The sequence below is a fragment of the Rhinolophus hipposideros genome (genome assembly GCF_964194185.1).
Source record: "Rhinolophus hipposideros genome assembly, chromosome: 12".
NCBI classification, from domain to species: Eukaryota; Metazoa; Chordata; class Mammalia; order Chiroptera; family Rhinolophidae; genus Rhinolophus; species Rhinolophus hipposideros.
Genome location: NC_138058.1, coordinates 13,606,425 through 13,629,123, shown reverse-complemented (window position 1 = coordinate 13,629,123; position 22,699 = coordinate 13,606,425). Strand labels below are relative to the sequence as shown.

General features: G+C 41.0%; 1 pseudogene and 1 gene segment (V, D, J or C); one reads left to right on the top strand and one right to left on the bottom strand.

The window, feature by feature from the left end:
- The first annotated feature begins 152 nt into the window (after window positions 1-152).
- LOC308505913 (immunoglobulin kappa variable 1-12-like) lies at window positions 153-22,326 on the top strand. The segment is given in 3 exons: window positions 153-267; window positions 19,354-19,432; window positions 19,558-22,326.
- LOC308505757 (annexin A2-like) lies at window positions 4,212-4,995 on the bottom strand (annotated as a pseudogene). Its single transcript has one exon. The product of its transcript is annotated as an annexin A2-like (transcript).
- Window positions 22,327-22,699: the final 373 nt, after the last annotated feature.

Here is a 22,699-nt window from a genome sequence, read left to right as displayed (position 1 = left end):
CTTAGGCAATCTATAACAGGAAAAGCAGATAGTGGAAATGGAGTATTCACTGGTGTTCGTCCACAAACCAGAGTATATATGCCATTTGAGTCAGAGGCCGTCTAACCACGTGGTCCCCAGACCTGTGGGAGAAGCCCAGGAGTGGGGGTGCTGATGCTCTCAGCTCACCAGTGATTCTCCAGTCCTCCTCTCTGCCTGCAGGACCTGATGGATAGTACTGAATCCTCCTCGTCTGACTTCCGCATGTCAGGGAGGGTCCCTCACTGAGTAAGTCTATGGGAAATCATAGAGGGCAAAGGGGTTCTCAGAAATGTGCTTCCACAAAGGAGAGTGATGATGGGGAACTGATAGCAGACAGCCTGGATGGTCATTCTTTTTGCATCTCTCAGAATTGTGCCTGTTACAATTCACTCCGATGTGCTTTCAACCATCATCATCAAGTCTGGATTCATAACAAGAAATCTTTGCTAAATGATTGAAAAATACAAAAAAAATGAGGGAAATGTTTTGCAAATATAGAAATAATTTGACAAAGAATGAAAGCCTTTTTTATTATTATTAGGTTCAGGTGTACAAACAACGTAATGCAATGCAAGCCTTTTTTAATTAAAAAATATCAGAACTTAAATGTGGGTGGACCATCTGTCTCTTCTATATGAAAATCTCTTGCTTTTCTAAATCATCCTGGAGCCAGAGAATCACCGACATCCCTGGTTGCTTATATAAAGGAAGATGTGAGTACATATGCACATGTATATGTGATATGTACATGTAGATATATTTTTTCTAATGATTCATGTAATTATTTTATGAATTAAGTGGGTTAATCTGACTCCCGTTACTCCCCGTCAAAATTTTGTGACCAGAACCAAATATAGTACCTTATCTGGTGAGGCATTTTCTTTATAATCTTTGTTTTTAAATCACCCAACAACTGCTGTGCTCACTTGAAAATATGTTTTCTAAGTGGAGATCCAAAGGGTATAAATGGAGATATATTTTTCCTACTGCAAATAATTAAATTCTTACAATCTATGGAAGCCTCATTATCTCTATATCCACAATCATGCTTTGAGTTCCGGGTATGAGATATTACTTATGTGATTTTTTTTTAAATAAAGTTTATTGTGGTGACAATTGGTAGTAAAGTACATAGGTTTAAATGTACAATTCTGTAATACATCATCTGTATATCATGTCTGTGGTTTTTTTTTAATTTATGGTGAAATCTATTGAGACACTCATGTCATAGGTCATGGGTCCTGTGATTTATAGAGAAAATAACAACTAAATTAAACTGCTAGCAACAAGCACAGAATAGACTGAATAGCTAAAAAATTAATTCATGGATAATACCACTGGTCTTCAAATAGTGTCGAAGAGAAAATATCAGCCTAGTTTTAGAGGAACTATATCAGAATCTCATGGAACGGTAAGCATAAAAGTTGGTCAGATTTATTTAATAGTAGATTTTAAAGTCTCTCTAGCATTTGTTTATCAAGAGTTGTAATATCTCTTATGCAGCCATAAAGACGAATGAAATCTTACCATTTGCAACAATATGGATGGACCTAGAGAACATTATGTTAAGTAAAATAAGTCAGACAGAGAAAGACAAATACCATATGATCTCACTTATATGTGGAATCTAAAGAAAAGAGTAAATGAATGAAGTAATCAGAAACAGTCTCAGAGACATAGAGAAAAAACTGAGGGTTGCTGGATGGGAGGGTGGGGATGAGGGGGAAGATGAGGGGATTAGAAAGCACAGTCAGTAACCACAAGATTGGCAGGGGTATATGAAAGTCAATTTGGGGAATGTAATCAATAATGTTGTAAAGAATTTGTAGGGTATCCAATGGACACTTGTCTCATTAGAGAGACCACCTCAGGGATGATGTAGATGCCTGATCACTGCACTGTACACCTGAAGTTGAAGCTGAACAATAATGAATGTCAACTACAATTATATATATATACATATATATATATATATATGTATATATATATGCTTACAGGCATATATAATAATATATGCATATATATATATATGCTTACAAGAAACCGAGTACAGCATTAGGAATACAGACAGTAGAAACTTAATGGCTGTGTGCAATGTCAGAGGGGTAGTGGATGGAGGAAGGGGGTTGTCACTGTGTGAGGGATATAAATGATAAATGATAAATGTTTGTGCACCTGAAACTAATGAAAAAAATGTTAAAGGAAAAAAAGAATAAATTATTTTTCCTAAGTTTTCAAAAAAAAACAAACAGTTGCAATATCTCTAAAATATTGACTGAGTGGCTACTCTTGCATTTTTGGCAAATCAGAGGACAACATTACACTTTACAAATGCATACTCAATATGTCAAAATTTTTAGATTTTTTCCAGGTAATCATTTCACATATTTTATTGATAATTAATAATGAAGAAACTTGGAGAAAATGGAAACAGTTTAACACGTTGTTATTGAGCCAAAACTGAGCAAGAGTGAAACAAATCAACCCATGTCCTAATGACTTTTAACACAGAGGCACACTGCATGAACCATTAGGGTATAGATTCCTCCATGTCTTCGTTTTCCAGGTAAAGAAGAGACATGGAAACATAGAAAAACGTTTACCAAGTATGAAATATTCACAAGTCAGGTGCCTGAGAATGAAAAACAAACAAATAGAAAGCTTTAAATTGCAGATTGATTCAGGTGATTCGCTATGTTTATGACTTATTTTTGGAAATGGGAACAAATTTATGCCTGAGGTTTGTCAGAAAATTACACTACACTGATGTCACATAACTTTTATACCCAAGGGGCTTTGGGAGAAGGGGAGTCACCACGGTAGGTAAAATTCAAGGGTTATATCTGATGATCACGTTGGAAGGAGAGATAGCTAATTCAATGATACACACGCCTGGTTTTAACAAATTACCCAACTTTTACAAAAAACAAGGCTGAAAGGTTGGAGAAATAGTTATGAGTATTTGTGGGAGCGCTCTGATGGGACCTTTCTAAACGGGCCAAGATTGAGAACAATGGCTTCCCAAGTGAATGTCAATCTAAGGCCATTGCTGAGCAGAAAGTTCTTAATAATTACATGTCAGTCATTTACTGCTACAGTCTGATTATTTGTCCACCCCAAATTTCATATGGTAAAATCCTAAACAGCAATGTGATTATATTACAAGGTAGGACATTTTGTAGGTGATTAGATTGTGAGGGTGGAACACTAGTGAAGGGATCAGTGCCTTATTAAAGAGACCCACAGACCTCCCTGGCTGCTTCTACCACGTGAGGCACAACGAGAAAACTATCTATGAACCAGAATGTGAGCCATCACCAGACATCAAATCTTCCAGCAAATTGAATGAGAATCCACAGCCTCTAGAATTGTGAGAAATACATTTCTGTTGTTTACAAGCTGCCTAGTACATACAAGGTATTTTTGCTATAACAGCCCAAATGTGCTGAGAAAGTCACTTTTCCATACTTTCCCTATGAGCCTAATGAACAGACATCGTGACATCAGCAATGGCAGTTCATGCATAGCCCAGGGGTATGGATTTCATCTAACTAAGGCTGACATGCTACTTGCACATGTTAAGTGATTGACTCAGTGGGACATGCGAAAAGACATGATGGCTGAAACCAGCACAAAGGTGTTTATTATCATGGAATAGGAAGATTACAAATGGAGAGAAAGGCCACATGAATAGGCTCTGGCAACTCGAAGTTTTAATCCTTCAAATTCCCTTGTGTTTTTTGTGATCAGAAAACCTATTGCCATGGCAACAGCAATCTGGAGAATCAGAAAGCTGTGTCCATCAGAATGTGTTGTCTGGCCAGGACCCACACCAGCAAACTGAGCACCTGTGGTCATGCATGTCCCCTCCCCTCAATCTGTTCTGACAACCACTTTTTTTTTTTTGCACTTGTATTGGTCATTTCTTTGCCTAAAAAGAGACTAGCCAGGAAAGCCAGGCAATGCTTACATAAATAAGTTTGGTGGGGGTGGGGGTTGGACAATTTTAATTTAATATCATCCTCACGGGGATGGGCACATGGGGGCTGTTAGTCTCAAGCTGATTTTCAATGGCCATCAAACTGGAAGCATCAGAACACTACTTGTGGATGCTCATGCTATCTGAGGTTTCAGGCAGCTGCCACACACGGGCTTGACAGCGCTCTCTGGTAATTGCCCTTGCTACGTTCCTAGATGGAGTCAGCAAAATACAGGGGCTTGTTCTGAATACACTGGACCAGGTCTCCTTTGACCTCCTTCTTGATCATAAGGGCTGTAGCTCTTGCACCTTTCAAATACTTTCTGGAGGCCACACACCCTCTGCTCATTCATGATGCTGATCCACTTGGAAACATCAGTTCCTTTCCTCTTCGCTCCATCATCATAGAGATCCCAAGCATTCTTGGGTCTGTCAGTTCATAATCAATGACAGAGCCACCTTCCGTTCTTCTTCCCTTTGGCAAGGACAACCGTCAGCTTGTGAAAGTCACCAGATGGGTCAAAAACAGTCCAGATTAGTCTTGTACATTTCCTGTAGACTGTTAATTTCCTACAGCTCCTGGTTGTTCCTTGAGCAGATGATCTCCATGAGGGAGTCCTCATCAGTCCCCAGCCCCTTCATGGAGGAGGCTTTCAGCTCAGAAGCCTCATACTGAACAGGTGTTTTCAAAAGTCCCCAAATCACCATCTCCAGGTGGCCGGACAAGGCTGACTTCAGTGCTGATGCAATTTCCTTTTTGGTCCTTTTCTGGTAGGTGGAGGTGATATCCTGTCTATGTTCATTGCTGCGGCTGGTCATATGTTGATGATGGTGACCTCATCTTCACCTTTAGTCTTGATGGCCATTTCAGTGTTCAAAATATCCCACTCAGCATAAAAGTTGGTGTACACTTTGACTGATCTGCATGCACTTAGGGGTGTAGACTGGTCACTCTCTAAGCTGAGCTTGCACAGAATTTCATGAGCAATGGACATTTTGATCGAAGCTGGTCCTGGAGCTGAGAGCTGTGGACATCTCCAGATGTGAAGCCAGAATGTGTGACAACCACTCTTGAGGAATGCATTAATGGGCAGAGTGTTAATCACATCTCCTATCAACAGTGCCAAGGCATGTGGTTTAGCCTTTTCAGAACCTCCTATACAGAAAGACCTGAGGGAATACATAGGATGAAAAATACTAAGGAAGCTGCTTCACAATAATTGCTTGAGTCAGGAACACATGTATGTATGTTAAATAATTTTATTTTCTTTCTTTTTCTTTAAAATATATAAAGAGATTGCTGGGGTTATTTTTGTCACCCTTATAATTTAGACAATAGTTTAAATGTGTTAGAAAATTAATAAAGAAGTCATCAGTCGGGCCGGCCTGTTGGCTCAGGTGGTTGGAGCGCTGTGCTCCTAATGCTGAGGTCGCCGGTTTGATTTCCACATGTGACAGTGAGCTGCGCCCTCTACAGCTAAGATTGTGAACAACAGCTCTCCCTGGAGCTGGGTTGCAGTGAGAAGCAGCCAGAGGTTGGCATGATCTGCTGTGTGCTGCCATGAGCGGCTGGTGGCCAGTGTGAGTGGCCAGCAGCCATCGTGAGCTGCTGTGTGCTGCCGTGGGCTACCATGTACTGCCATGAGCTGCTGGCAGCATGGCAAGAGCTGCCATGAGCTGCTGTGAGTGGCTGACCGATGGTTGGCGATCGACTGCCTCAGCTGGGGGGAGCACAGGCTCTTAATACCTGCATGGGCCAGGGAGTTCTGTCCTACAACTAGACTGAGAAACAACAGCTTGAACTGGAGTTGCGGGGAGGCAGAAGAAAGGGGAAACAAACGAAAAAAAAAGAAGTTGTCAATCAAGATTGTATTGAGAGGCCTTAAAGGAGGAGTCATGCCTATGTCCATCTCCAAGTCCCACAGGAAGATCTCTAATTATAACAACTGTCCCTAATGTCCTCTGTCCTTCTCTAAAGGAACTTTTTATTCTTTCTTTTGCATGTATCTCTCCCTGGATGCACGTTCCAGATCGCAATTGTCTCTTTTTCCCAAATGAACAATTTGTTGGAGAAATATCTAGCTGACTTTTTGTTTAAGGCCAACATCTTTGGTGGCCTGTACAAGGGTCCAGAGAAGACCCCCGAGAACACCAGGCATGGTGAGCAAACAGGTGTGGCACCCACAGAGCTTTTGAGCTTGCTGTTTATCTCACTGGCCCAGGAGTTCTAAGGGTAAGTTTCCTCCTGGATTTGAACTCCCACTCTCTTTTTGTTTTGAAGCTCTTGTGACTTTATCCAATCTGTTCAGAGGCTTTGAACAGATTTTTCTGCTAAATTTTACTTTTCTGATAAACACCCTGTTTGTCTCTGAGTACTGGACTTGACTGTAAGATTGGCTAGCCTGTGACTGGACTCCCTTGGAACCGGACTATTCCTATGAAATTGGCTATCCTTCAGTTCATATCTAGACTGGACTGTCTCACTGAAACACCGTTGTTCATCTTTCGTCCTGCTCCTCCCATGAGCGGGTTGTATACCAGAGCTGCACTATTCAGTCTCTGGCCTGATGACGTCATGACTGGGTTGTTTCTCTGACACTGCTGCTTCTGCCTTCAGCTCAGCCCCCTTGATATAAACGTATTCTAGGTGAGAATGAGTGATTTAGTTCCAAACTGTTCTGGTCCTTTAAGCTTTTGAGCTATTTGAGCTATTTAACCCACGTAAGCTGGTTAAGTTGTCTGAGTAGTTTAGGCTTTTGGGTCTTTGCTCTGGGAAAAAAATCTCTAAAAATAGGATTTCAGTTATCTAAATATTTCAGGTTCTCCTCCCTCAGGTACACACAGGGACCCTGAACAAAATGTTTGTAGAAACTGCGGTTATTCCTCATGCTATTTTCTAACTAAATGCACTGATTTGACCAAAAGTCATTTACAATACCAATGGCCGTTATGAGGAACGTTTGAGATCCCCAATCTCACTTATCTTTAAACCAAATTGGGAGATCATGGCTCTGAAATGGGCAAAACTGAGTTGAGTTCCTATTTCTATTGGGATTTTTATACTTTCAAACATTGCCAAACAATGATTTAAAGAAAGGTAAGATTGTTTCTGAAGCCTCGGTTTCCTCACCTCAGGTGGCATCTTGCCCTCCACCCTTGGTTCCCTGGTCTCTGGCTCTGTCCTTGGTGCCATCCTCCTCTGAATCTATCAGTACCGACCCCTTTAAAGTTCAGGCTTCCAATGATCCAAACAAACCTCAAATTTTTTAGCAAAATCCTGAGACTCACTAGACACCTTCTCTGAGCAGTTACCATAGCATTTCCTAAGTCTGTTGGTTGGCACTAAATTTAAGTTAGAATAAAAGAAAAACCTGATGAACATTTTCGTGATTATTATAATTGACTTCAGATATTTTTTAACAAACATTTGTGTCTTCTATAAGATTTTAATTTCACTTAGGCAGCCTTTAACTCTATGGTTTACTAATAGGCTGAACAGAAACCTTTCCATTACAGTCCAAAGGATCAAAATGAAACAGGAAACTATGTCTACTCCAGATTTAGTTAATGTGAAAAATCAGTTTGTTCATACCCAAGAGGAGTCACTTCGAATTAAGACTGCTAAAATTTGTAACTTTCAAGTCTGGCTAAAGAAGGTCCACATACAAAACCAAAAACCCAGTTTCTATTATTATTGAAAAGTGCCAGGAGATTGGAAAAAAAATTGTCACAATATTAAGCACTTCACACACCCTCAGGATTCTGACCAGTCTTTCCAATGTCCTAATTCCAAAAGGCAGTGTTCTGAAGAACAACAGTGGTTCTTCCCAACCTTCTTTATTAATTGGCTCAGAGAAACTTTTCTCCAAATTGGGAGAGATTTCTCTCTGTCCTTATTGATACCAAAGGTACAGTCTTGGTGCTCAACCCCAGTGCTATATAGCAGCCCCTGCCTCGGAGTACACAAAAACAGTTCCAATAGTGGGGGTCTCAAATGGACCTCAACTGGTTCCTGTCTCTGAAACTGTTCTTTTTCTGTATGCTCGTTTAGAATTACTCACCCTTTTCTCCATACTTCCTCTGTCCCTCTTCTTTTATTAACCTGAGACTTCTTAGAAAAGTATCATGGCTGGAGTTTCAGTCTCTCAAAAGGGGAGAATTCGACAGCATCCATCAAAATAGCCAATCAGGTAAATTAAAGGAACTTCTCGCATATTTTGTTTGCTCCATTTCTGATGACACTATATTTGAATCTGGGAGCATGGTTTATTTGTCCCTATTGGCTCACCTGTCATTCTCTTTCTGGGCATAATCTTCAGCTGATATTGGCATAATCCACAGTGTACCCCCATCAAGATTCAAATAATTCCTTAAGCCCCCTTACCATAATCAATATCGCATGAGAGGTCTCTCCAGGTATAAAGCTCACGTAGATCCCAAACCTCAGGGCCTCATACCCTTGCACTAGACCCTATAACACTCCCAAATTTCCTGTGAGAAAACCCAAGGGATGGGAGTTGAGATTGTCCGGGACTTCTGAGCAATAAACAGCTTGTTATCTTTCACAATCCTATTATTATTTGTAACCCTCACATGCTACTAGCATCCATCCCAACTGAAAGTAAATTTCCTACTGTAATTGATTTATACAATACATTCTTCAGTATTCCAGCTAAGGAAGCTAGTCAACACCTTTTTGCCTTCCTGTGGGAAGGAAAACAAGTTACCTGGACACTAACGCCTGAGAGTCTTACTGAGAGCACTTTTAGTTTCTCACAAATCCTGAAGGCTAATCTAGATGGTACACATTTTCCTAGGAGTTCTACTTTGCTGCAACATGTGGATGACTTGCTTCTTGCTCTTCTCACAGGAAGACAGCATCCGCCTGCCAAATGTTTTGGGCTTAAAAAACACAAAGTCTCCAAGAATAGTTGCGATTTACCCAAATCCAGAATTGACATTTAGGACATCTGATATTTGAACGAGGGCCTCACCAAAATCCAGAAATCTTGATGGTCTCCCAAGTTTCCCAAAACCCAAAACTAAGCATCAGCTGAGCTGTTATCTCAGTGGATTATTGTCAGAATTGGATACAATTCTCACTCTTATGGCAAAAACAGTGCATTCCACTAAAGCACAACAACCCCAACCCAATTGTGTGGGAAGAACAGGGCAGCATAGCCTTTAAAATCTTAAAGGACAGTTCAATAAACCCACCTGTTTGGTAGCATCCCATTTAATAGATTCTTTTATTTTTCCTTTGTGTATATGAAAAGGAAAAGTCACCCTCTCTGTTCTCAATCAAAAACATGTGGAAAACCATAACCCATAGAGTATTATAGACAGGAACTGGGTCCTGGGGCATCAGGGTACTCCCTTGTCTTACAGCCATTACTGCCCTGCTCTGCTTTTGCTTAAAGCCACTGAGGTTTTTGTGTGTGGAATTTCTTTTAACCATCTTTGTATTCTACCCAGTAAAAGCCCTACTGAATTCTCATCACACCCAACATTTTTTCAGTCAGTTGCCTCACATTGTAATAAATCCTTTTGTTAACTGTTCCTCGCGTTACTCTTTCATGTTGCTACAACCTTAACCCATTTATTTTTCATCCTTTCAATATCTATGAACCCCTCAAAACTGCCTAACATTCATGGATCAACTCCTGACCCCTCATGATTTTCTGTAAGGAACTCCTCTGGGGAATGCTGATTTCTCATGGTTTCGTGATGGTTCTTATTTTGAAAAATGAAAATGGCAAATATTGTGCTGAACATTCATTATCTACAGCCTTTGATGTAACTCATGTATCTTTACCTTTAGCTACTTCAGCCCAACAGGCTGAATTATATGCTCTCATCTGGGCTTGTACTTAAGCCAAACAAAATGCTGCCAACCTTTATACTGATAGTAGATAATCTTTTGGAGTAGCGTAGGATTTTTGAATGTTGTGGAGCCAACATGGCTTCCTTGGTTCCAAAGGATATAAAAAATAGTCCACATATTCAGGAGTTTTTGGATGATATGCTTTTACATGCTGCTTTAGCTATTAAGATCCCAGGGCATTTTAAACCTGACTCTCTGGAAAGTAGGGAAAATCACATGCTGACACTTCTGCAGGAATGCAGCCCTTAAAGAAACCAGCGGCAGTCCAACCTCGATCATGGTCCAAAGAGGTATTTGACCAAGTGGTATAAGGAAAAGTGGCTATAAAAGCCCAACCAAGGCCTCAGAAATGGATTGATAATAAAACAATTGGTGGTTTTAAAAAAAGAGAATACGCTACCCTAGTGGGGGGGCTGGTGAAATAGTTGAAGGGTTTAAGAAGTACAAACTGGTTGTTATAAAGTAGTCATGAGGATATAGCATAAAAAATATAGTCAGTAATTTTGTAATAACTATGTGTGGGGTCAGATTGGTACTAAATTTTTGGAGTCATAGATGGGAGAATGTTTGGGGGGCAGGGTGAGAAAGGTGAAGGGACTAAGAAGTATAAATAGGTAGTTACAAAATAGTCATGGAAATGTAAGGTAAAGCCAGGGAATATCGCCACTAATATGAAAATAACTATATAAAAGCAACTACTAACAGAACTAAAGAGAGAAACTGACAGAACTCCATTATAGTAGGGTGCTAAATACTCCATTCACAGCTGCTCTTTTGCCCTTTGAGATTAATAAGACTTTTTTGGAAAAGTCCTTAATACTTTATGAATGTCCTATACCTCATCCAAGTGCCAGTATAAAATCATGGGTTCTTATTTCCTTCAGCGAGTTACCATCATAATTTATTTTGATTCCTAATATCCCCTAGATTTGAAATGATAGTCCCATTCCAAATGGCTTCTCTACACCTGATCATTCTTGAGCAATTCTTAATTTCTGGCTCAAATATCCAAAGTTATTTTGTATTTTCTTTATTCTAGACATGTGATAATGCATTTTTCCTAGATCTATTGCTTTGTCCTAGTAAAGAGTAGTACTTAGAAAGCAACCTGGGCGCTGTGGGCGCTTCTAAGGATGTGGGTGTCATTGGTACCTGGTGAGGAAAAATCTATTTATTTATATAATTATCCATCATCTGTTTATATATTAACACATACTTTCATATCTAATCTGTATATAACCCTGATAACTCCAATTTCAATCCCAAAGCAGTTTTCCCTATGAAATTCCTTTTCCTTATCTGATACTCCTTTCTCCAACAGTGAGAATTTTGTCTCCAAGTATCCTTAATACTTTGACTAATGTGATCATCAACCCTTCTGTATGAAACCAATCTCCTGCTGCTACAGCCAACTACATCCCCTTGCACATAACTTCTCTCATGTATCAACCAACATACACTGTTCTGGCTCTGATACACTTGTCAGGACACTGCCAACTCTGCACACCTGCATGGGTGCCCTCCCCGCCATGCCTGGGCTCTGACACCTACACTTAGTGCCCCTGCCTAGGTGAATGTCCTCGTCTTGCACTGGCTGTAAAACATGCACTGGTCCAATAGTATAACCAGTGCTATGTGGGGACACCAGTCCTCACCCCTCTCTTGCTCCATGCTGTGTTCTCCCTCTTTCACACATGGATGCTTTTTCCATACTGCGTGGGCTCTGATACCCTGTGCAAGACTCCAACCCCCATCTTCCTGGGTGGTTTTCTCATGACTGTGCTTGGACCCAAAGCCCTGCATACAGCCACGGAGAGCTATGTTCTCTTAGAAACTGGAAAAGCTTTGGTGATGGATAAATATGCAGGTTTGGGGAACACAGTAGTTTCAGCGTTATACATACACACTTAGCATAGGGAAGCCTTCAGCTTCTGTAGAGAATAGTTTGGATTAAGAAGGAAACAAGGCACATGTAGTAACCAAGGAGCTCAGGGAACATGTAGCGTGGGGAAAGACCTGCAGAGAGGAAACGTGGCTGACACGTTTCATTTGTGGAGGAGAAAAATGCCTGACCATGGCTGTCCTAGATGCAAGTGGTGTGTCAGAGCCCTTGGAAATGTAAAGGGACAGACCACTAAGCTAGAGATGACAGGTTAGCAATTTCAGATACTCAGTCACTGGGCACTTCCCTACAAATCATGACACTCACATTTTTGGAAGTTGTTTAGTATTATACCTCATTTCATCTCTGGTTGCCAATAGTATTAATTTACCATACCAACAGTTTAAGAATATAACCCCAAAGGAAGTCTCCCTATCTTCAATAGGGTGCACAAGGACCAATGCAAAGAGTTGGCATAATTTCGTCCAAGTCCTAGGGTTATTTCATCCTCAAAAGACCCAGTTTTAAATGGAGAAATAGCAAGAGAAGCATGTCCTGAAATTTGAACAGAGCAAGAACTCTAAACTCATAGGATGGTAGAATAATTCTTTATTTTAAATTAAATTTTATTGGGGTGACAATTGTTAGTAAAGTTACATAGGTTTCAGGTGTACAATTCTGTATTACATCATCTATAAATCCCATTGTGTGTTCACCACCTAGAGTCAGTTTTCTTTTCATCACCATATATTTGATCCCCATTACCCTTAGTTACCACCGCTCATCCCAGCTAACCCTCTAATAACAACTAAATTATTGTCTGTGTCTATGAGTTTTTGTTTCTTCATTTGTTTGTCTTGTTCTTTTGTTGTTTTCAGTTTTATATCCCACATATCACTGATATGATATTGCTCTTGACTTTTTCTGTCTGACTTATTTCTCTAAGTATTACAATCTCAAGGTCCCTGCATGTTGTCACAAATGGTATTATTTCATCTTTGTATGGCAAAATACCATTCCAGTGTATATACACCAAATTTTTTTTTATGTAGTGATCTATAAAAGTACATTTTCTTGTGACTGCCAAGGAGAAACATATTTCTTGCAGGCAAATGTGTGCTGCCCTGTGGGGCTGGGGCACCTGGTAGACATGACTGTCCCATGTCATTGAGACCAGTCAGCCCTGCAGCTGGGCCCAACCTGCCCCAACCCTGCTTATTTGCATGTTACTGGGGTGCAACCCACAGCCCTGGACACATTAATAGTGTGGTCACAGCCTGTGCAGGGATCAGTCTGGGCAGGACGTAGCGTGGCCATGAGGGTCCAGACTCAGCTCCTCAGCCTCCTGCTGCTGTGGCTCCCAGGTAAGGAAGGGAAGCCGGGGATTTACTCTGCCCGTGTGGTCAGTGCCACTTAGACTGCAGGGTAGTTATAAGACTGCTAACATCATTAAGAGTACGGATGTTTGCTTTCATGTTTCCCTTCTCAGGAGCCAGATGTGATATCCAGATGACCCAGTCTCCATCCTCTGTGTCGGCATCACTGGGAGACACAGTCACCATCACTTGCCGGGCCAGTCAGGGCATTAGCAGTTGGTTAGCCTGGTATCAGCAGAAACCAGGGGCAGCTCCTAAGCTCCTGATCTATAACGCAAACAGTTTGCAAACCGGTGTCCCTTCGAGGTTCAGTGGCCAAGGATCTGGGACAGATTTCACTCTCACCATCAGCAGCCTGCAGCCTGAAGATGTGGCAACATATTACTGTGAACAGGGTAGTAGTTACCCTCCCACAGTGTTATGAGCCTGAACATAAACCACGAAGCAGACAGCTGAGAGCAGGCCACCCCAGCCGCTCCTCTTGGGTCTGCATCTGCTGAGAACATTTCTCAGAAGCACCCCCAGTCTTTGAGGATGACTGGAGGTTTTGGTAGAAGTGGACAGAAGTGGATTGAGAGACGTGGACTCCTCTGCACCCTAACTGTCTGTCTCTCCTCAGCCTCAGTGGTACATACAACACCTCTCCTGATTTCATAAAGAACTGAGATCATCACACATGAGTGTGTCTGGGCTACTGTATCAGTAAGAATTCATAAAAGCAAAGAGAAGCAGGAATTTCATAATATAGGGAATTAATGACTAAAATACATTGTTTTGAAAGTCTAGGGATCAAAATGGTGGCATGAGGTGAGCCTCTGGAAATCTGCCCTAGAATTTACAACGAACGGAATAATTAAACTCCACAAAGGAGACAGGCACAGCAGACAGGCAAGACGAACAGGCCGATTAGTGAATTCACCTAAAAGTGGGCTAATGACGCGAGTAGGGAAGGAAGGAAGGGAGAAGTGCAGAGACAGAGCCGCGCGGGCGCAGGACGCAGACCTAGCTCAGTGCTCCCAGCTCACTGCATCCCGAAACTACCGCAGGTTAGGAGAGGGAAGAACTCGGACTGCTAGGGCTCCACTTATGGCCCACAGGGCTGAGTGGACAGCAAATAACACAGCTGAACCCAACGTTCACAGCAGAGACCTCGGAGCAAAGACTGAGGGAAGCAGGCTGAAAACGGTGGTTTGAGCCCTCACTGCCCAGCTGAGAACGGAAGGCTTAGGCACTGAGACTAGCCACCCCTCACTACCATCTAAAAGTTGCCCCGCCCCCACCTGCTCAGTGCTAGAAGTGGAACAGTAGCAGTGTCAGATCAAAAGGACAGAATATTTGCAATTCTGAGTACTGTGGTCCACAGACACAGATTCGCAGCCCACCTAGTTCCAGCAAAGGGGAGAGAGCGGTGGAAGCAGGACCACTGTGGTGGTGGTCACCGCCATTGCTCTGGGCCACCTCTCACAACTCACCCCACCCGTGTCCCCACCTATGTGGGTGGATCCCTACAGGAGTGAACACAACTGCTGAAATACAAGAGCTCTGAATCTGGTGCAGGAAGAGCTTTGGAACTTCAAAAGCTCTCCGCATCCCCACACAGTCGCAGGGCTCTATGACCTAGGCGAACTGTTAACAGAGGAGAAGCTTTCCTTCCAGGAAATCCCCTCCATTGTGTGAGAAGCGGGAATTTGCAGAGAAAACATAACACTACTGTGGGGACACAATCATAGAAAGCAGTTTCCAGGCTCTTGGCCTCACATAGAAAGGTGCTGGCTCAGGTAGTAAATGGCCACCAACTGTGATCAGATGGCCATCAGCTGTGGCTAGGTGGCCGTCAGCTGTAACCAGTGAGCCATTGGCCACTTATATGACGGCTGTGGCTACTCTAGCAGAAAAAATTGGGGCTAGCAAGAAGATGGTGGCTGAGCCTACAAGTGGAAGAGTGAGGGTTGCAGATAGTGTGGATCCAGCCTCCAGTGAGACTATAGTGGTGTGACTTTCCTATCTGTGGCTCCGTAGGTGTTCCTTTTTGGCCTCACCATGTCCTGCGTTCTTATGTGGGGAGCGGGGCCAGAGACCCTGCAGGCCGCCCCGCACCACAACTACAGTGTGAGAGAGAAAAAAAGGGTGCAGTCAGAGAGCCAATAAAACATTCTACCAACACCTACTAGAAAACAAAAGAGAGACCTCTTCCTACAAACCTGTTGCAGAACCCACTTCCATAGATGTCTAGGAAGAGAAATAATAAATCAGTAATTGCCATGAATAACCAAGGCAACAAGACAGCTCAGAAAGAAAGTAAAAGACTCCAGAAAAATGAACTTAAAGATATGGAAATATGTCAATTAAATGACAGAGAATTCAACATTGCAGTTCTGAAAATACTCAATGAGATGCAAGAAAACACAGAAAGGCAGTTTAATGAATTCAGAACACAATTAAAGAAGAACATGAACATTTTACCAAAGAGATTGAAATTTTTAAAAAGAACCAAATAGAATTTCTGGAGATTAAGAAATCAATAGAAGAAATGAAGAATGAAATAGCCAGCTTAGGTAGTAGAGTTGACCAGATGGAGGAAAGAATCAGTGACTTCCAAGATAGAAACCTGGAAATGACACAGATGGAACAAGAAAAAGACTCGAGACTTAAAAGAAAAGAAAGAACTCTACAAGAACTTTCTGACTCCATCAGAAAGAACAATATAAGAACAATGGGCATACCAGAAGGAGAAGAAAGAGAGAAGGAAACAGAGAGTATATTCAAACAAATAGTCGATGAGAACTTCTCTTACTTATGGAAAGAACTGGATCCTCAAATCCAAGAAGCAAATAGAATACCTTACTACCTCAACCCCAACAGGCCTTCAACAAGGCACACTGTATTGAAGCTGTCAAAATACAATGACAAAGAAAGAATCCTCAAGGAAGCCAGGGAAAAGAAGACGGTATCCTACAAAGGAAAGCCCATTAAATTATCATCAGATTTTTCAGCAGAAACTCTACAAGCCAGGAGGGAGTGAAACCAAATATCCAAACTATTGAAAGAGAGAAATTATAAGCCAAGAATAATATATCCAGCAAAGATATCCTTTAGATATGAAGGAGGACTAAAGACCTTCCCAGACATACAGAAGCTGAGGGAATTTTCTAACAAATGACCTGCACTACAAGAAATATTACAGGAAGCTATTCGACCACCAGCAACAGGGACAATTTGTGGCAACCAAAACATAAAAAGGGGTAGAGTAAAGGCCTGAACCGAATATGAGAATCGAAAAAGTAAGCATGCTGAAGAAAATGGAATATTCTGAATATTAAACTTTCTTTTACATAAACTTAATGGTAATCACACAAACAAAATTCCAAACTGAAATATATACTGTAATAAAAAAAGAAACAGATGGAAACATCGTAGAATACCACCACACAGAAATAATAGACAACAATAAAAAGGCAAATAAATAAGGGAGACACAGTCTTACCAGAAAACTAAAGATAGAATGATAGGAAATCCTCACATATCAATTATCACCCTAAATGTAAATGGACTGAACTCACCAATAAAAAGGCACAGAGTAGCAGTTGGATCAAAAAACTAAACCCAACCATGTGCTGTCTCCAAGAGATGCATCTCAGCTACAAGGACAAGCATAGATTCAAAGTGAAAGGGTGGAATTTGACACTCCAAGCAAATGGTATCCAGAGAATATCAGGTGTAGCCATACTGATATCAGATGAAAAGGACTTCAGGGTGAAAAAGACATCAAGAGACAAAGATGGACATTTCATAATGGTAAAATGGCCTAACATGTCTATCTTGGAAAATGTTCCATGTGCGCTTGAGAAGAACATGTATTCTGCAGCATTGGGGTGAAATGCTCTGAAAATATCGATTAAATCTAAGTGGTCCAATGTGTCATTTAAGGCCATTGTTTTCATATTGATTTTCTGTCTGGAAGGTCTGTTCCTTGTTGTCAGACATGTGTTGAAGTCCCCTACTATTGTAGTGTTACTGTTGATCTCTGTCCTTATGTCATTCAATATCTCTGCTTCACAGGTGCTCTTTTGTCCATTGACATTAATAAGATTCATCCTTGATGAATATTGTATTCTTCATCAAATTGTCAGTGTAAAATCATGGATTTATATTTCCTTCAATGAGTTGCCGTAATTATTGATTTTGATATTCAAAATTCCCCACATTTGGCAAATGATACTCCCATTCCAAATGGCTTCTCTTCACTTCATGATTCTTGAGCACTTCTTAATTTCTGGCCCAAATTGTCCAGTTATTTTGCATTTTCTGTATACTAGACCTGGAATGAGGCTTGTCCCCAACAACTACTGCTTTCTTTCAGTGGAAAATAGTATTTAGAAACTAAGATCTGGGCACTCTGGGTGCTTCTTGGGGCATAGGTGTGATTGCTACTAGGCTAGGGGAAATCTATTTATTTTTCTACTGTGTTTCCCCGAAAATAAGACCTAACAGGAAAATAAGCCCTAGCATGATTTTTAATAAGACATCCTCTGAAAATAAGCCCTAAACTGTGTTTCCCTGAAAATAAGACTGGGTCTTATATTAAGTTTTGCACCAAAAGATGCATTCAGACTTATGTTCAGGGGATGTCTTATTAAAAATCATGCAAATGCTCATTTTCCGGGTAGGTCGTATTCTCAGGGAAACACGGTACCTATTCATCATCATCTATTTATGTATTAACACACACTTTCTTATCTAAGCTACATATAACTCTAATTTCAACCCCAAACCAGTTTATCCTAGGAATTTCCTTTCTTTATCTATAACTCCTTTCTCCAAAAATGAGAATTTTGTCTCTAATTACTCTTTATAGTTTAACTTATATAATCATCAATCCTCTTGAATGAAACCAATCTCCTGCTGTTACTACCAACTACAATCCCCTAGCATATAACTTCCCCCATACACCCACCCACATACAGTGTCCTGGTTCTGATACCCTTGACAGGCCATTGCCAGCTTTGCACCAAGGCGTGGGCACCATTCCCACCCTCCCTGAGCTCTGGCACCTATGCCAAGTGGCACTGCCTAGGTGAATGTCCTCTTCTTGCTCTGGTCTTAACACATGTACTGGTCCAATAGTACCACCGCTGCCATGTGGGGACACCAGTCCTCACCCCACCCCACCTCACCTCACCCCGTTCCATGCTGGATTCCCCCTCTATCACACATGGATGTTTTTTCCATACTGTGTGGGCTCTAATACGCTGTGCAAGACTTCCACCCTCACTACCTGTGTGGTTTTCTAATCACTATGCTTGTACCCAAGGCCCTGCATCCAGCCACTGAATTTTCTTAAAAACTGGAAAAAATTTGGTGATGGAGGAATATGCAGGTCTAGGGAACACAGTAGTTTCATGGTTATACAAACGCAGTTACTCTAGGGACGCTTCAGCTTCTGAAGACAATAGTTGGGTTAAGAAGGAAGCTCGGCACAAGTAGTAACCCAATGAGCTCAGGGAACATGTTGTGTGGGCACAGGAAAGGCCTGCAGAGAGGAAAATTGGCTGACACATTCCAGACGTAGAGGAGAAAATTCCCTGACAGTGCCTGGCCTAGATGCAAGTGGTGTGTCAGAGACCTTGGTAATGGAAAAGGACAGGTCACTAAGCGAGAGATGACAGCTTAGCAACGACAGATACTCAATCACTGTGGACTTCCTTACAAATCATGACACTGGCATTTTTTTCAATTGTTTATTCTTACACCTCATTGCATCTCTGGCTGCCAATAGTGTTACTTTACCATACCAAAGATTTTAAGAATTCCACCCAAAAGGAAGTCTCTCTGTCCTCAACAGTGTGCACAGGTACCAATGCAAAGAGTTGGCCAAATTTCTTGCAAGTACTAGGGTTGTGTCATACTTACAGACCAGATTTAGATGGAGAAATAGCAAGAGAAGCATGTCATGAAATTTGAATAGAGCAACATCCTATACTCATAGGACGGCAGAATGATTCCGTGACTGCTGAGGAGAAACACATTCCTTGCAGGCAAATGTGTGCTGCCCTGGGGGCTGGGGCACCTGGTAGACAGGACTGCCCCGTGGTATTGAGACCAGTCAGCCCTGCAGCTGGGCCCAACCTGCCCCAACCCTGCTTATTTGCATGTTACTGGGGTGCAACCCACAGCCCTGGACACATTAATAGTGTGGTCACACCCTGTGCAGGAATCAGTCCGGGCAGGACGTAGCGTGGACATGAGGGTCCCGACTCAGCTCCTCAGCCTCCTGCTGCTGTGGCTCCCAGGTAAGGAAGGGAAGCCGGGGATTTACTCTGCCCGTGTGGTCAGTGCCACTTAGACTGCAGGATAGTTATAAGACTGCTAACATCATTAAGAGCATGGATGTTTGCTTTCATGTTTCCCTTCTCAGGAGCCAGATGTGATATCCAGATGACCCAGTCTCCATCCTCTGTGTCGGCATCACTGGGAGACACAGTCACCATCACTTGCCGGGCCAGTCAGGGCATTAGCAGTTGGTTAACCTGGTTTCAGCAGAAACCAGGGGCAGCTCCTAAGCTCCTGATCTATAAGGCGTCCACTTTGCAAACCGGTGTCCCTTCGAGGTTCAGTGGCCAAGGATCTGGGACAGATTTCACTCTCACCATCAGCAGCCTGCAGCCTGAAGATGTGGCAAATTATTACTGTCAACAGGGTAGTAGTTGGCCTCTCACAGTGTTATGAGCCTGAACATAAACCACGAAGCAGACAGCTGAGAGCAGGGCGCCCCAGCTGTTCCTCTTGGGCCTCCATCGGCTGAGAGCATTTCTCAGAAGCAGCCACTCTTTGATGGTGACTGGAGGTTTTGGTAGAAGTATCCAGAGCGGCTCCTCTGCACCCTAACTCTCTTTTTCTCTCCTCAGCCTCAGTGGCACATACAATGCCTCTCCTGATTTCATAAAGAACAGAGATCATCACACATGAGCTGTCTGCACTATGGTATCAGTCATAGTTCATCAAGTGAAAGAGAAGCCACTGTATGTATTCGAAGCAGAAATTGCTTAATATAGAGAATTAATTTCTAAAGTACATTGTTTCAAAGGCCAAGTGAATTAATAACGGGAAGCAGACAGTGGAAATATGGAATTCCCTGGTGCTCCCCTGGAAATCAGAGAACATAAGCTGTTGTAGACAGAGGCTGTCTAACCATGTGGTCCCAGACCTGTGGGAGAAGCCCTCGATTGGAGGCTTGATGCTCTCAGCTCACCAGTGATTCTCCAGTCCTCCTCTCTGCCTGCGAAACCTGATGGATAGTACTGAATCCTCCTCATCTGACTTCCAAATCTTAGTGAGAGCCCCTCACTGAGCAACTCTATGAGAAATCATAGAGGGCAAACAGTTCTGCTAAATTTCCTTTCACAAGTGAGAGTGATGATGGGGAACTGACAGCAGACAGCCTGGATGGTCATTCTTTTTACATCTTTCAGAATTTTGCCAGTTACAATTCACTTGAATGTGCTTTCAACCTTCATCATCAAGTTGGATTCAAAACAAAAAATCTTTGTTAAATGTTTGAGAAAATAGGGAGAAATGAGGGAAATGTTCTGCATCTACAAAAATAATTTGAGAAAGAATGAAAGACTTTTTTAATTAAAAAATGAAAACTTAAATATGGGTGGAGAATTCTGTGTCTCCTATATGAAAATATCTCACTGTTCAAAATTTTCCTTGGAGCCAGAGCTACACTGACATCCCTGGAGCTTATTACAAACACAAAACAGCAGATTCCACTTTACATCCACTTTTGAGAGATTCATTTTGACAAGTGATAAGGCAGTATATATAAGGTCTAAGATTCTCTGTTCTAGAGAACATTTACCTCAGTTAAATGGGTCTTTTCTTTTCCATTTCCATTTAAGAGTCTCTATTTAAATCCATGTGTTGAAAACACATTCAACTTTATTTTCAAATTAACACAAAATTAACTTACTTTAAGATTGCAAGTATTGAAAAAATATAATTATTTGTAAATGGCAGGATGAAATATGTTAAAAATCAAAGACAGTAATGGTTTTTAGAAACCTGAAGTATCACAAAGACCTAAGGATAAATCAAAAGTTTATGTAATTGTGTTAGAAACAATTGGACTTAAACTTGCTTGTGACATTTGTTTTGGGGATTTTGTTCATCCCGCATTTTGCCCTGAGAATGATGTTCCTTGAGTTCACACCTTCAGTCTTGGTCCCAAAGGAAACAATTCATAGCAGAGACCAATTCATGTACCAGTAGAAGAACCACACCACTGACCAGTGTCTGGATCATGCAACATGGTCAACATAAGCATTATTGAATATCAAACTGAATTTTTAGGTTTTTACCCACTAAGTTTTTGAGTGGTCCTTACAAACAATTATTGTGTAAAATCTGACTAATACAGTATTTATATATCCACACATACAGATAGACAGATTTCACTAAACTTATGGCACAAAACAATACTTAGGATCCATTCATAAGGAGACACAAAAACATAAAAAAATGTTTTAATATTTGAATAAAAAGAATAAAATTTACATCATTTATGAAAACATCTAATGTTATCCATATATAGCAGTACTACCAGTAACAATCATGATAATTTTGTACATCAAACAAACTTAATAAAAATGGTTACATCCAAATTTCATAAACACAATCATATATAGGAAGACGTGAGTACATATGCATATTATTTTTTGATGAGTAATATAATTATTTTATGAATTAAATGGGTTATTATTTTTTATGAGTAATGTAATTATTTTATGAATTAAATAGATTAATCAGACTCTCGTTATTCCCCATCAAAATCGTGTGTCCAAGAACAAATATAGTACCTTATCTAGCTTGAGACCTTTTCTTTATAATCTTTGTTTATAAATAACCCACCAAATCCTGTGCTAACTTGAAAATATGTTGTCTAAGTGGAGGTCCAAAGGGTATAAATGGAGATATTTTTCACACTGCAAAAAAATTAGATTCTTAGAGCCTACAGAAATTCCATTATCTCTATGTCCATCATCATGCTATAAGTTCCAGGAATGAGATGTTAATCATGTGGATTTTTTGAAAAATAGTTTATTGGGGTGACAATTGTAAAGTTACACAGTAAAGTTACGCAGGTTTCAAGTGTACAATTCTGTAATACATCATCTATATATTATGTTGTGTGTGTGTTGTTTTTTTTAATTTTATGGTGAAATCTACTTGAGACCCTCATAACATATGTCATAGGTCTTGTGATTTATAGAGAAAATAACAACTAAATTAAACTGCTAATAAACAAGCACAGAATAGACTGAATGGCTAATAAATATATTCATGGATTATACCACTGTTCTTCAAATGCTGTATAATGGACACTATCAGCCGAATCTTAGAGGAAGTATGTCATTATCTCATGGAGGGGCAATTCTGAAGTTTGGTCAGATTTATTTAGTAGCATATTTAAAATCTCTCTAGCATTTGGTTATCAAGAGTTGCAATGTCTCTAAAATATTGACTGAGTGGTTACTCGGGCCTTTTTGGCAAATCAG